The sequence below is a fragment of the Otolemur garnettii genome, unplaced genomic scaffold (assembly GCF_000181295.1).
Source record: "Otolemur garnettii isolate 467f Iridium unplaced genomic scaffold, OtoGar3 scaffold00027, whole genome shotgun sequence".
In the NCBI taxonomy this organism is placed as follows: Eukaryota; Metazoa; Chordata; class Mammalia; order Primates; family Galagidae; genus Otolemur; species Otolemur garnettii.
Window position 1 is genome coordinate 16,220,706 of NW_003852422.1, and position 11,769 is coordinate 16,232,474.

The window sequence follows — 11,769 nt, forward strand, 5'->3', positions numbered from 1 at the left end:
GAGACCCCTGCTACTCAAAGTGACAGTCCCTGGACCACTGTGCATTTAGAAATGAACAACACTGGGCCCACCGCAGCCCTGCAGAATCATTATCTGTATTTTAAGAAGATACCCAGAGGATCTGGATGCAAATTAAAGTATAAGAAGTGCAGTCTGGACAGCAAGGGCACCTAGGACCCCACTAGGGACCCTGGGCAACAGGTATGGGACATGAGCAGCAACTAGGAGCTTTTACAGAGGAAGAGTAAGTAGTAAGAAGCAGTGCAGTGTAGTCAGGAAAAAAACTTCAAAGCCGGCCCAACCTTGGTTCAAATCCAGGGTCAATCACTTACAAGAAGGGCAAATTTTGGTTAATCACTCAACCTCTCTGTGTCTCCAGAGGGACTTTAGTTACAACCTCACAGGTGACAGTGATACAAGGTACATTCAGCACACATAAACTCTGTTATTCCCTTTCCATCATGAAGCAGATGCCAACCCAACAGGTCTGTGAGGACTCTGTGATCGAGACAGATGAATTAGGAACACTTGGTAGAGAAAAAGGATCTGAGCTAGAAGTTTCTCAGTTATCACACTATCCTTCCAAAGGAGGGGCTCCCTATCAATAAACACAAATACTGCAGGGCACCGGAGAAATTTCACCGCTAAATTTATTTAATGTCCATCCAACATTCCAGACCAGCACTATCCACTAGAAATATAATGCAAGCCACGCAAATGGTTTTACATTTTCTAGTAGTCACATTTTTTAAAAGAGGGGGGAAAGGGAGTGGGAGCAAAATAAATTGAACAATTGTATTCAACCAAAATATACTGAACTACATTATTAGTTCAATATAAAAAACTAATGAGATTATCTTCTGTCTAAACCTGGTATGTATCTTATACTTTGAGTTCATCTCAATTAGGGCTAGCCATGTTTTCACTGCTTGGGAGCCATGTGGCTACTGACCACCATACTGGACAGAGTGATTAGAGATAAAGTAATTATTTGTAGATCCCTCAGATCCCTGCTTCACTCAATATTCTGGCCAACCCCAATCCCAGCGTGCAGAGCGTGAGCATCTACCCAGCCACCATCAAACATGGGAAGCACAGTGTCTGGGAAAAAGACATAACGCAGGCTTTTGCTAACCCAGCATATTTTCACAATCAAGTTTTTGTTATGTTTTAAACTTTAATCAACATAAATTATACCAACAGATAACCTAAAGTCCAGCCACTCAATGGTTGGGCTAAATTTTTTTAGGAGCAAAGGAAGTTCAAGTCCCAAACTTGGACAAGACTCTCCGACTACAAAGGAAAGTACAGCCAAGTGGAAAAAAGCATCTGCTACCCCCATGCCTACATTTCACCTACTTTTAACCAGATGTAGGGCAGCTGTAACTGAAGCCCTGGATGTGAGGCAGGAGGCACACGCACTGTGTGTGTTTTCATGGTCAAAAAACGTCTACTTGCAAATGAAGTAAGGCAAGACAGGAGACACAATGCCCTCTAAGAAAGAAAAGGAGGAAAAAAAAAATGCTGGGGCCAAGACCATTCTCCTCAAACAGAGACTGAAGAATACAGAATAGGTACGATTTTAGGACTTACGACTCTGCCAAGCACTGGATATGCATTTACTCCTCCTAGGGCTTAGAATTTAAGTGACTTGCTTAAGGTCCCAGGGCTACTAAGTGGCAGAACACAGGTTTGTATCATGATGTTCAAGCAAACAGGTGTGTGTTCTTGGAGGTAGGCAGAGGCAACCGAAAATCTAATCTCCGTGGCCTTACCACCCAGATTTAACTGAACATTCAGCATCATCAGTTTGCAAACTGACCCTTCCATTCTTGCTATGTTAAGTCAGGGAGACCGCTAAGGACCAGCTGGTCCGTAAGTACCTGTGTGAGGCTTAATTCGATTAACTCATGTTTAGGGGTTCGTATGATACAAGGTCAATGAAAATGAATGAACTGGATTAAATACCATCAACACTTATAAATCTGGAAGGCAGGGAGAAAGTGAGGGCAGTGGCCTGACATTGGGAGCGCAGAGTGCCGAGATCTAGTTTCAAACCTGACATAAACTACCCGATGGCCCCTGTCCCCCAATTTGGATTCAACATAGAATATGAAGATCCTTTTAAAACAGAGAGTTTTTGAATTTTCTAAACTCTTTAAGTTTTTTAACAATCATAATTGTTACAATCCACATCCCTAGAAATAATTTCTTCCTCACAGAAGAAAATGATAAAATCAATACCCATTACTAGCACCGTGAGTTAGCCTTTAGAAAGGAGTCTGTGTCCCCAAAAGCAATGATGTTGAGAAAACAGTCAAGAACTTAACACCCCATTTTGTCTTTAGGTCTCTGTAGATCTAAAAGCTCTAATTATGTAAATTGGCAGTAACGGACTGAAAACAATATAAAAACTACATGTCGGGGCAGGCACAGTGGTTCATGCCTATAATCCTAGCACTCTGAGAGGCTGAGCAGGTGGATCACTTGAGCTCAGGAGTTCAAGACCAGCCTGAGCCAGAGTGAGACCCTTCTCTAAAAATAGCTGGGCACTCTGACAGGTGCCTGTAGTCCCAGCTTTTCGAGAGCCTGAGCCAAGAAGATCACTGAAGCCCAAGTTTGTGGTTGATGTGAGGCGTGACACCATGGCACTGTACCAAGGGCACGACAAAGTGAGACTGTCTTTAAAAAAAATAATAAAAAAACGCATTGGGGGCCCAAAAGACCATCTTTAAAAAGGAATCCTTAGCAGGGAGTATGTGAACTAAAATAAACACTCCTTGAGTTTGTCAAAAAATTACTTATTTCTGTCTCCAAATTTAAACAGAATTTGCTCTTCCCCCTCCTTCTAAAACAGCCAAAATTTAGAACTTCCTACATGTAGAAGATGATTCAAAGAATCCTTTAAACTGTGTTTATTTATTGTTGGAACAAAAGATTCTTCTCGGCACCACTTTCAATTTGCTTTGATTTTCTCACCCTTTTCAAAGAATACATAAAGCCTCTCCCCATCCCTTCTCCTTTCCAGGCTGCATCCTCACCCTAGAGACCAGTGAAATTGTTCGGGTCTTCCCGACATGCTGTTTCTGGTGCAGACACAGATTCTCTTCTCTGTGCTGATTAAAGTCAGGAAAATCTCTACTGCACATTCTCACTTGGAGGACAGTCATCAACTGTCACCTTTAACTGAGCACCACGAGTTCTCTTTGCTGCTGCCATCTCTGGGCTCCTTCTCGTCTTATACCCCTAAAACAACTTCCACATCACCCCCTGTCCACCAGTGGTACTCCCAACCCCCAAGGCAGAATAGCACAGTGATAGGCGCATCCTTCAAATCCTGCCTCTACTACCATTTATAAGCCAGGGACTTTGGCCAGGGTCTCTGCCTCAGTTTCCCCAACAGTACCATGGGGATAAGAGCATATAGCTCATCTTGTTGTTTCATAGTAAATGAGATTAACAGAATAGCTGAACATGGTAGTGCATGTTGGTAATCCCAGTTAGTCCAGAGGCTGAGAAGAGATCACTTGAGACCAGGAATTCAAGTCTAGCCTAGACAACATAGCAAGAGGCCATCACTTAAAAAAAAAAAATAACATTAAGGGCCACTACCTTCTGCACTGCCTACAAGTGTTAGCTACTAAAAGCATCTGTGTGCATGTGGCAGAGACAGAATCTGGCTACACTGCACAAGCTGGTCTTGAACGTCAAATGATCCTCTGGCCTCAATTTTCCCAACTGCTGGGACTACAGGCATGAGCCACTGCACCAGCCTCATTTTCTACCTTTCTGGAAATGTTATGCCCCCTGACTTCCTGAAGCACGTATTTAAGTCCTTCAGCACCTCTCTCCCTTTCATTCATGGTTTTCACTCTTAGAGGGCCCCAAATTTACCCTTCTGACACCCTTCTTCTACCCTTTCCTGCATGCTAATTACTTGCAGTCCAGAAGTCCAGAACAGCCCACAGAACTTCAGATAGAGGGACAAAGCCCAGAGGCTAAAGGCAGCTCTCCTAGATCGATCCATTTGGCTTTCCGAATTTGCTACCTCAAAGCTGTAGCTTCAGGCCTGCTACTGGAGAGGCAGCCTTGATGCCCCACTCTCCATCCCTTCCCTAATCCAGTCAGGTGTACACATGGCCCCCCAAGCAGCCACTACCTGCCACCCCCTCCCAAGGAACACTTCAGATCAGTGATTTTCAATTGTTGTGTCACACCACACTGGTGTCCCACAAGAGGTTCTTAGCTGTACCATGAAAATTTTTAAAGATCATGAATTAAGGCCATACTCTACAGCTCATGCCTGTCATCCTAACACTCTCCCACCAAGGAGGGTGGATTGCTTGAGCTGAAGAGTTCAAGACCAGGCTGAACAAGAGTGAGAACCCCATCTTACCAAAAATAGAAAAACCATCTGGGCATCATGGTAAGCACCTATAGTCTCAGCTACTTGGGAGGCTGAGGCAAGAGGTTTACTAAAGCCCAAGAGTTTGAGGTTGCTGTGAGCCATGATGCCACCGCACGCTACCCAGTACAACAAGAGTAAAACTCTGAATCAAAAAAAAAAAAAGTCATTAAATTATTTGCAAAAGAAGTTCAAAACAAAGCTTTTTTTTAACTCGTTTTTTGTTTTATCAACATAATTTGAGTGTGCCAGGGAAGTTTAACTACAGATTCAAGTATGGCATGAGATAAAAAAAGATCGACCAACACTGCTTCACATCCAACCCCTGAAGGTTTCTCTGCTGGAGCCCCACAGTGGACCCCTCCTTCAGCCTCCCAACCTCCATTCCATCTTCCAGGTGCTGCCACAAGACCTTTGTCATGAAAGGTTAGCCCTCCTGCCTACACTGCCCACACAGGAAGCCCACACCCGAAGGGACAGTATTCAACAACCTTCCTGAGGATGGCCTTCGAGGGCCCTTCCTCCCATATCCCACTCCCAATACCACACACCCTGCATGACTTTCTGGGTGCCGCTACAGAGGGCACTCATGCTCTTTCCCAGCTCTTTGCAGGCCTCACATATTCTTACTGGTCTTTCAGGGTTCAGCTCTGAAGCCACCTCTTCAAGGGCACTGTCGTTAGGTGCCCATTCAAATTCCCATCATAGCTTCTGTAAGCTCCCTCCCACCAGGTTTTTCCCTCTGGTGTCCTTTCCCCTCAGTATTCCCAGTGCCCAGCACGATATCTGATGATAAGCAAACACTAGGTTATCTCTTAAATGGCTCGCAACAATCCCCAAATTAACTGCTTCCCATTTCTTGGGCTACCCTCCCCCTACACTACCCTGATCTCCACCTCTCTCTAAAACAGCTTTCAAGATCTGTTCTTCCCAGCCCTGAAAGCTATTTTATCCTTTTAAGAAAAAAAAAAAAAACTACTTCTAAAAACCTCCCCTTTCGCTGCCTTGATATTGGTTAAATATTTTTAGTTCCTTAAACATTAGAAAAGCTGAATAGTAACTTCAACTATTCAAACACCGCCATTATTTTGGCAGTCAATAAAACAAATTATAATTAAGAAATTGTTTACACACAACTAAGATTTCAACAAAGGTCTTTAATATCACTTTCCACAATTTCAATTCTATTATTGTTTGGGGTTTTATTGAACCTGAAGACAAATGTAAAAATTAAACTGCCAAATGTTTCTGAAGAGATTAAAAATAACTGCTACGGAAAATAAAGGATATTTTACCACTGGCAGTTTTTGTTTCCACTTTCGGCTAATTCCGATTAGTTCAGGGTTATAAAGCATGTCATCCCATTAGAGAGTGTTCTATTATCACGATCATCTCTCGTGTGCCTTCAGACAACTTTCACTACAATCTCTTTCTTGGGAAGTCTTAACTGCAGCTACCAAGGCTAACTCTTTTCTGTGAGTTACAATAAGATTATTTTCATTCAAACTTTTAATTCCTATGTATGTACCATATGACCCAGACATCTCAATTTTAAGTATAGTCATGCAATGGATAATGAGGTTTAGGTCAACAATGGCCTGCATAAAATAACAGTGGTCCCAAAAAATTATACCATACTTTTACTGTACCTTGTCTATGTTCAGGTAGGTTTCGATATACACATACTTACCATTGTGTTACAACTGCCTACAGTACTCCATACAGTGACATGTGGTACAGGTTTGCAGCCCAGGAACAATAGGCCTGTAGCCTAGCTATGGCAGGATATACCATCTAGGTTTGTGTAGGTATACTCCACAGTGTTCACACGATGATGTAATCACCTAACCATGCATTTCTCAGATCCTACCCCACCACTGTTACTTGACTCATGATTGTATTTACCTAAGAGAAATAAAAACTTATGGCTGGGTGCAATGGCTCAATCCTAACAGTCTAGAAGATGGACGCAAGAGAACTGCTTGTGGCCAGGAGTCTGAGACCAGCCTGAGCAAGAAGATCCCTTGTCTCTACTAAATATAGAAAAATTAGCTGGACATTGTGGAGAGAGCCTGTGGTCCCAGCTACTCAGGAGGCTGAGGCGGGAGGACTCACTGAGCCCAGCAGACTGAGGTTGCTGTGTCCTAGGCTGATGCCATGACACTGTAGCCTGGGCAAATAGGGTGAGACTCTGTCTCAAAAATAATAATTATATTCACATAGAAATCTGTACAAAAATGTTTATAGCAGCTTTATTCACAATTACCAAAAACTGGAAACATCCCTAACATCCTTCAACCAGTGAATTTGAATAAGCAAACTGTGGTATATCCATATAGTGGAATACTACTCAGCATTAAAAAGGACCAAGCATCAACACACAGAATATGGATGCATCTCAACTGTACTTTGCTAAGTGAAAGAAGCCATTCATATAACATTCTGGGAAAGAACAAACTGTCAGGACAGAACAATATCCCTATAGCAGGACAACGGTTGCCAGCAGTAGGGTTGGGGAGAAAAAGCAGCAAAAGGCATTTTTTGGTGTGGTGGAACTATCTCCTATCAACTATGGTAGCAGATGAATGACCCTTTACCTAGGTCAAACCCACAGAATTGTATTACCACAGAGTAAATTTTACTGTATATAAATTTTAAGATTAAAAAAGTAAATTCTTTAATCATGACTTGGTTAAAGATCATCCCTAAAATACAACTAACACAAAGGTGTGCATTTGTGCAACATTTTACCACAGCAACTGCTGCTGTACTTATTTTGACAGTCTGGGCATCAGGCAGAGACGTTAGGGGAATGGAGCCGTCACTGGCAACCTTTTTGAGGTTCCACACAAAGGTGACCACCACTCCAGCTGTGAACAGCCAGATGGAATTCCACCAAGGCTACAGGAAAGGTTATTCAAAACCCACTGAAGAAGACAGACTGTACTCCCCAGCAAAGCCCAAAAAAGCATTTCAAGGGAAGAAATAAACTGGGTATAGGAGAACACAAATCCTAAAAATTCTAACCCACGACCAAAGGCATAAGCTGAAAATTCCACTTACATGTTGACTACCTCCTTCCTAGACCCTCTTTAAATGTGATTCAAGGTGGGTGGAGGCAGGAAATCTCTGAGAGAAGGGCGGAAAAAGAGAGACAGACACACGCCTCACATTCCTGAACCAGGTTAGGCTGAGAATTCTAAAAGCCCCTGGATGCAATGTTCTTTAACGTGGAAAAAAATGACTCTATACAGGCAAGTGATAAAAAACAAGGTCTCAACACCAAGTTACACTTTCTTTCCAGTGGCCTCTTCTCAGCTAAACCCACATGTTCCTGCTCCAGAAGGGATGGCCTGCAGGTCGTCCTTGGAAACTGTTGCAGGTCTGGCCCCGCCCTAAGTATGATTGCCCGTGGTCCCTCCTGGCTCTCCCAGGAAGGAGCATGCCCTTGCTTACTCCCACACACATACCCGCATTTCCAAGCCCAGAAGCTTCTCAGCTCCTCTCTGGGAGAGACCTGGGCCTGCTACATTGTTACCTCCCTGTGAGATCACCACCTGAGACAAGCTTCCATCAAACTCATGATTACTGCCCTGGAGAACCAGCTCTCCAGCCTTCCACAGCATTTGCAGCTGGAAAGACTGGTCTAAACACAAAACAAATGCTATTTTCAGGAGACTTCTGGGGGGAGGGAGAGTAACAAAGCTAAAAACCACCAAGAGAGCAAACCAGAACATTCCATGACATGCAATGCCTTACAAAGAGATTTTTTTTTTAAAACATATTTTTAAGAACCAGCCAGTGCAAGGGGTTGGCTGTCCATAAATAAAAATCACTGACTCTCAAAAAGACAACAATGAAGGACCGAATGATAAAATGGCGTATTGTATTAAGCTAATTAACGTTTATCATATTAGCCATCTGAGTTTTAGTTGGCACCAGAAAAGCAGGAGCAGCACATCATGCAACATGGATTTGGATCTGCTTTGCAAGCATATTTCTGCCACGCTCATACCCAGAACCTCTGGCAGTCAAAAATGAAGTAGAATTGAAAACCAATTTTAGCACAGTGATTTGTAAAGAATTTTGTTCCATCATGTAAGCTATTTACTGGTCTATCCGTCCGAGATTACATTTATCTCTATTAAATACTACGTAAAGTATTCTGAGCTACCCATGCGCTCTTGTTTCCCTTTTGCCAGTTTTATCACACAGTAGATGTTCTGTAGCTAAATGAAAAACATCTTAACAATAAAAACCCTTGCATACTTGACATCCTTCACTGCAGATATTCTGCCCACCAACTGCCAGCACACAACTTAACCAATTCTAAGATCCTCAGCATTGCTGAAAAGACTCTATTCTGCTCAACACAGAGAAGAACAAAATGCCCACTTCAAAGTAGGGGAGAAATTTATTTTCAATCATGTCTTCTACGAGCTCCTCTTGACTGTACTTTTACCAAAGCAGCAGAAAGGCAGAACCAGTTCTATCTGTTGCTGAGATCATATTGGATATGATTCTAGAGCTGCTGGTTTCCTGTTTGGGGAAGTTGCAGTTCTTTTCATAAGGAACCCCAAGGCAGAATGTTTAGTATTGCCCTGTAAGCTCCCTCAGCCTTTGTTCCTTGCTGCATTCTTCTCTCCTCTCCAACCTTTGGTTTAGGAGGGTGAGTAAAAATGCCAGCTCAGACCTCACTGCAACCTTTTAAGGAGGCATTAGACATTTTCTACTATCCTCTACAGAACGACTTTGAGTTAAGAGGCATCTTTTCACAGATGAAGCCAGACTACCCAGTCTCCTCCTGGTATTACATTAGTATTCCGCATTAAAATGTATGCCACAAATAATCCAATGGCAAACTCACCGTCAACAGCCCCCAAAATCAATAAAAGACATTCCACCACTTGACTCGGAGGGAAAAACCTTTCAGGTTAACACAGAGAGCAAGATAAAAGAAAAGTGATGAATGAACAAAAGGCAAATCTACCTCCAGACTCCTCAAATCCTAAAAAGGTGGCTAGGCTGCCTCGATTTGGTGAAGCCCTTCCTTTTCTTATAATCATCGGGAAAATGCCACATGTGTACTGCTTTCGTCGTATGCAAAACAGTGCATTCTCCACAAGGCCCTGACGCCTACCTTTCTCTAAACGCCCTTGTTTCCAGGCCTGACTCTTGCAATTGCCCAGACACATGCGATTTAATGAGGGCATTTTGCCTTCATAGCAATACCATCATAAAGTCACTCTAATCCCATTACACTGGGACAACACTGGGAGTATTTCTTCTCCACTCTGCACCCAATTTTATCTCCAGGGTAGCAATCCACTGCCAGTCCGTGTCTGAATGGATCTGCAAATAAATATTTAAATTCATGCTCAAAACAGCATCTCTCACCTTGTGAACCTTGACCTTTTGGAAAGACTTTAGACCAGTGTTCAGTTACTGTCACACGGCTGCATTCTCAGCAAATAGGAAAGGGTTAAAAGCAGCCCCAGTCAACAGGCCTACAAGGAAAAAAAAGACAGCATGTATGGCTAACAGCATCACTGGAATGCATTTATGCTCATTTCCTAGAACAATATTGTTACCTTTCGGCCTTCATAATAGTCAGAAGTATCCCCAACACCCTTTAGTAGCTTCTAAAAGGAAAAGCACAAAACAGAACATACCCTGCAAGAGAAAAAAAGCATGCAAAGTAGCATTCTCCAGCAACAAACAAACTACCATTACAAACCCATCAGTTCATCTTGGTTTGGTTTTGTTAAAAACACAAGAGAAAGAGAGAGAGACTGCATAAACCAAGTGTCCCCACCCTAGCAAGGCACATTTTTTTTCTTTAATAAGGGTCATAAATCTCAGCTCCTTGTCCATCCCTTAAGCAAAAGAAAAAGGCAGGAAAAGCCCAAGTAATCTCAGACCCTGCAAACCTGCACCTTTTTTTCCATCTTCTCTACCCAGAATCTTTCAGGGCTCCATTAGTCACGTACCAGTGCTGTGTGGTGTCTAAGTGTGCATTCACATACTGTGTTGGGATGGTCCCTTCCCTTCCTGCAAGCTCCTCTGCTTTTGGCTGCCATGGAGGGAGGAAGCTGCTATCCCACTGTAGTAGCTCAGTGACTGCATTGTGTTCAGGAGCTGATCTGCCTCAAACCAGTTTCAGCCGGTTCTGGTCACCCTACATAAAAAAGCTATGGCAACCCTCGCTGAGTTGCCAACAAGTCCCTGAAAATCATCAGCACAGGGGGATCTCACTGGGGGTTGCTTTTCCCTTTTAGGTCTTCCTGAGCAGGGGAAGGTCATCTTGTGTCCCCCCCACCACCACACAAGCGCACAGTCTTGGAAATGCTCACCTCACCAGCACCCCAGAGCCCCTCAGGGCCCATCCCCCGCCCCTCCGCCCCACAGCCCTCCGCGGACATTGTTTCCCCCTCCTTCTCCTTCCCCCACTTACCTCCCACAACCTGGCTCAGATCTTTGTGTACGTGTGTGTCAGTGTGTGTTCTCTGTGTTGGTGGCTGACAAAGAGCCCCCAAGAAAGCAAGCTATGTGTGTCTGCTCACACAGGATGCGTCGGCTGCAGGAGCCGGCCTGGCCTCCTAGCAGAGTGGTGCTGGCTTGTTGACCAGGCTCCTCTCTGCCTGTCACCCCCACCCCACCCAGCCCCCTCCTCCCTTCCGTCCCTCTCCTCTCTCTCCCAGCCCTGTCACCACCACCAGCAGCCCCCCAGCCACCTCCTCCTCCTCCAACCTTCTCTCCTTTCAAGCACCTGGGGGGAGAAGTCCAAATCCCTTCACCTCGGGGAAGAAAACTGGGGCTGTCTAGGGTGGGGGCGGGGGACGAAGGAAGGGCCAGTGGCACAGGGGGCACGCAGGCCTTTGAGAAAGCATCTGTGCACACCAGCGCCAGTGGGGGGAGGAGGCGAACTGTGCCCACGTGGCCCCCCTCTCTGAACCTACAGGGCGTTGGGGCCTAGCAAAGCCGGCTCTTTCTCGGCCCCCCAAGCAAGCCAGGGGGCGCGAAGGCCAGCTGTCCCCAAGGCGAGTGAGACAGGCCACTGCAGTCAGGCCAAGGGGCCTGAGCCTCACGCGCTCGCCCCGACCCACAGGGTGGACACGAGGGGCAGCGTCCCCGCCTCTGGCGGGCGCCCACCCGAGCCCCAGCCTCCGCTGCCTTGCGCCCCTTGCTCGCCCCGACCGCCCTCCGTTCACTCCCAAGCCCAGAGGCGACACCCACCCCCTTCCCCGGGTTGGCCTTCGCAGCGGTCAAGCCCGGGCGCCTGGGCCGCGGCTCGGATGACCTTTGTTCAGCGCGGCGCCGCCGGCTGCTGCTGCTGGGGCTGCTGGTGCTGTCGTCGGAGCGGC

At 45.2% G+C, this 11,769-nt stretch overlaps 1 protein-coding gene across 17 annotated transcripts in view; it reads right to left on the minus strand.

The window, feature by feature from the left end:
• Positions 1 to 11,769, minus strand: part of ZNF532 (zinc finger protein 532) — a 120,284-nt gene that overhangs the window by 107,308 nt on the left and 1,207 nt on the right. For 6 of the 17 annotated variants that reach the window (XM_023512396.1, XM_023512395.1, XM_023512393.1 and 3 more), the window contains exons 1-2: positions 10,396 to 10,566; positions 9,803 to 9,912 (exon numbers count right to left, since the gene is read on the minus strand). The gene's annotated coding sequence lies outside the window, so the exon portion shown is untranslated. Of the gene's footprint in view, positions 1 to 9,802; positions 9,913 to 9,996; positions 10,079 to 10,395; positions 10,567 to 10,859; positions 10,981 to 11,155; positions 11,300 to 11,641 lie in introns of those variants that run through there. The other 11 variants (XM_023512388.1, XM_023512383.1, XM_003788428.3 and 8 more) reach the window with 9 other exon arrangements.